We start from the raw sequence: 4,314 nt of genomic DNA on the forward strand, positions 1-4,314 counted from the left end.
ACCATCCCCGCATCGTTATGTCAAAAATACAAGTTCGATATTTTTATCACTGTCACCAATATACATACTTATTTACATGATTAAATTAACTATTTAATTTATTTTATCATATTGGGGAGCGAATCAAATGACCCCATGGTGAGTTAAAACGCTCGCTGTACGTCGTTGTTCAAAACTGGTAATGGTAAGTCTATAATAATTATTAATAGGTATGTATTAATTAGGTTAATATTTTTAAGCACGCTTTTTTAATGTGATTAAGTGACGACTCAGATAATCATATTATTTATTCTGAAAAATTACTCATTTGCTCATTAATAACGTCATATTATTATAAGTATCATTTGTATAATATGAGAAAGTAGGTAGGTATGTATGTATATTTAAAAATTAACGGCTAAACCCCACCACCTAGAAAGTCGTCGAGCCGCCACTGCTCAAAACTATATCATTTCCTTAATTTCTGTTTATTAACTTTGTTTATTTTGACAACAGCTTTTGTTTTGTTTCTATATTTCACCACTATGTTGACGGATCCAGTCATTACCAATATCTTTTTTCGACCATGTCGATCATATGGGCCTCCACACTATTAACATATTTTGTTTTTACGAGTGGATTAGCCACTTGTTCGACCTGTTAGGTCCATACTCTGACTCATACACAAATTGAAAAACAATATGACATGTACTTGCCAGGCCCAGGATTTGAACTTGGGACCCACATCGCTATAGACCGACGCTTAAGCCGCGCGGCCATCGTGGATCTACATACTATAAATATCTCAATATCATCTTACCCGGGGTCAATCCACTTTTTGATGAAGACTTCTTCTACCTCCTCCCACTCTTCTCAGTCCTTAGTTCTTAGATGCTACATAACTTCACAAAACCACTACATACATCCTGAGCGTCGGTCCAGTTGGTTTTAGGACGTCCCTGTAGTCGTTTAATGCATTTTAATGTATCATAATATGGTTCTTCACTCGCCGCCGGGCGATAATATGTCTAGCCCAGTACCATTTTATCCACTTGACTTTAGGACTATACTTCAGAGGATCATCTACATATTATATACAAAAAAATAATACCTTCAATTCCAATGTTCAGCGCTGAACCGTAGTCATGGGAGTAAGTGTTTTCAATTTCGTTAGTGTTAATTTTATTTATATTCACCTATTGATTATAATATTTTAAAAAGTTTTGCATGTTTAGCCCTGATTTCAATACATAGAGCATTGCGAAAACATCTGGCCGAAACTGTCATTTGCAATATGGAAGTTTGGCATCGCGGCGCGTCACTGGCAACGGGGTGACGTCATCAAGACGTGCCCTATTAGAAATGGATTTACCATCCGGAAATTCCCTAACGAAGACCAAGCTTTATGATGAGTATAATATAGACAAACACCAGCTATCTAAAGTTTTGAAATTTTTATTGTGCTTTTTTTATATTATAATCTACATATTAGTAACAATCACTGTCACTAATAATAATATGTACAGTGGAACCTCGATCTACCGTTCTCGCATAAATGGTTTTCCGCACGGATCGTTCATTTTTGAAAGTCCCGCCAAATACCCATAAGAACAATGTTAAATAATCCCGCATTAACCATTCCCCGATTTATCATTTTCCTCGATCTATCGTCTAAACATTATGGTCCCGTCACAAATATTTTCCCGATTCCCCGTTTTTGTTGAATATTTTTCATTTCGCTTCCGTAGAATTGTTTATGATACATACAGAATTTTCAGTCGCCTCGCTTTGTTTGCACAGGTCGGTCGGCGCTCAGGCTTGCCTAACATCTCGTATCACGATTTTTTTATATGTCACAACTAAATGCCCCCCATGAAGACAACTAGAACTCGAGCTGAGAAACTGAAAATAATTCAAGGCGTCGAAAAAAATCCAGGAGAAAAGCGAGTTTTTTTTATCCCGCATTTATCGTTTTTTAGGGTCCCTAGAAAACCGTAGAATCGGGGTTTCACTGTACATGTCCTTGAGAGATTGTGGTCTGACTTCGAATATAGCGGCTGAATCTACCTAACTTTGTATCATTGGTGAAATAACTATTTATGCACTGCAAGTATTAACCCGAACTACATAAAATGTTGAGTTATATTAAATCGAAATACCTATCATCAAAATAATATCCATAGACCAACATATTATTATGACAGTTGCGAAATGATCCGGCAACGTCGCATGCTACGAGGGTGGGTCAATAATTCCTTAGAAAAAAGCATTAAAACAGGTTTTATTTTTGTATTTTTTTTTTATTTCTCAACATAATTTCCTTGGAGCTCAATACACTTGGTTAGACGTTTCTCAATTTTTTTTAAACCGTCAGAAAAATAAGTTTTCGGAAGGTCCTTAAAATAAGCATTTGTCCGATCGATGACTTCTTCATTTGAAAAAAAACGTTGTCCACTTAGCCATTTTTTTAAGTTTGGGAAAAGGAAAAAGTCACTGGGGGGGCTAAATCTGGCGAATACGGTGGGTGGTCGACCAATTCGAACTTCAATTCTTCAATTTTAGCCATTGATCGTAAACATGTGTGAACACGGGCATTGTCATGATGAAAGAGGATTTTTTTCCTGTTTAAATGAGGCCGTTTTTCTTCAATTTTGTTTTTTAGCTGGTCCAATAAAGATGCATAATAATTCCCTGTTATTGTTTTTCCTTTTTCCAAATAGTTAACGAAAATAATTTTACGCGCATCCCAAAATACAGTAGCCATAACCTTACCAGCTGATTTTACGGTTTTCGCCTTCTTTGGACATGGTTTGCCTTCGCAATCCACTGCTTTGACTGTTCTTTCGTCTCGGGAGTATAGTGGTGTATCCATGTTTCATCTACAGTCACAAAGCGACGAAAAAATTCATCCGGATTGCGTTGCATGAGCGACAACAGAGCTTTAGAGGCCACCACCCTACTGCGTTTATTGTCGACTGTGAGCAAACGCGGCACCCATCTTGCAGAAATATTTTTCATGCCCAATTTGTCATGTAAAATAGAAATGACGCTACCTTTTGAGATCCCTGTAACCGCAATTATCTCACTTAACTTTAATCTTCGGTCACTTAACACCATATCGTGGATTTTATTGATCATTTCTGGTGTAGTCACCTCTACAGGACGTCCTGAGCGTGGTTCATCCTTTGTTGATGTACGACCACGTTTAAATTCATTTAACCAGTTATAAATAGTTGCAAGTGAAGGAGCAGATATGCCGTGAACTAAATCCAACTCATTTTTTATTTCCTTTGCTGTTAACCCTTTTATATTAAAATGTTTAATAACAACTCTAAACTCAATTTTCCATTTTTCCATTTTCCACAAGCAAATTTTTTTTTTAAATGTACGAGAAACACACAACAACCCGACCAATCTGATTGAAACTTCGCAGCATACTGAATCGGTAGTGCCGCTGCATGAAAACAAACCGCTTGCAGTACTAGTCGCGCCACCTGTCGGCTTTTCTAAGGACTTATTGACCCACCCTCGTAGGATCCTCATCAACCTTGCTATTTTTTTTAAATTTCGATATCCCGATAAATATTAACATATTTTTTAATTGTTACAGATTGGTAAAAGTATTGTATAACAATAAATTTATAGTTAATATAAACATAAAATAATTTAATCATTGCCTTATCAGTAATTAACTGAATCAATGAACTCTTTTGGATAGAATAAAATTTAGTAAGGGATACTGGATTCGAATATTATTCTTTTTATTGACATGGTAATAGTGAGTATTGTTAAAACAGTGAGATGTACTTAATACTACTTGTTGTTCGTATTATAATAAGTTTTCAAATTATTACAAGGTAACCATAGCTACGAGGTGAATAGTCGCACGTCATGAATGACAAATATCAACTGTCACTAGTCCAATGCGCAATTTCTTACACATACCATATCAAATTTGCTTACATGATTTTTGTTATTCGTTAAACAGTCGATTAACGAGAAAATAGCATATCGACCGCTTAATCTGCAAACCAGCCAACTGCACTTCCAAAAAAAAATGAGATTTTGATGGCATTATGTTATAAAGCATGTTTTCTATGCTGACACAAAATTTCAAACTCCTCAACCTATAAATAAATGCGTTATCGTTCTTCACACAACAAAGCCAACTGCATATTGTGCCAAATTTCCAATATCGTAAATGGAACAACTCCACTCTTTATATAAATTTTCTTTATATATAAAATGAAAGTTAAAATAGTGTATTAATAATTGATAGTGCAGCTTATTTGTAAAAAAAAAATCCAATTCGGAATTGTTAAATTCCGCTCGATA

This window comes from Rhyacophila brunnea, unplaced genomic scaffold (assembly GCF_057557595.1).
Source record: "Rhyacophila brunnea isolate RB1 unplaced genomic scaffold, BYU_Rbru_1.0 scaffold_1, whole genome shotgun sequence".
Classification (NCBI taxonomy): Eukaryota; Metazoa; Arthropoda; class Insecta; order Trichoptera; family Rhyacophilidae; genus Rhyacophila; species Rhyacophila brunnea.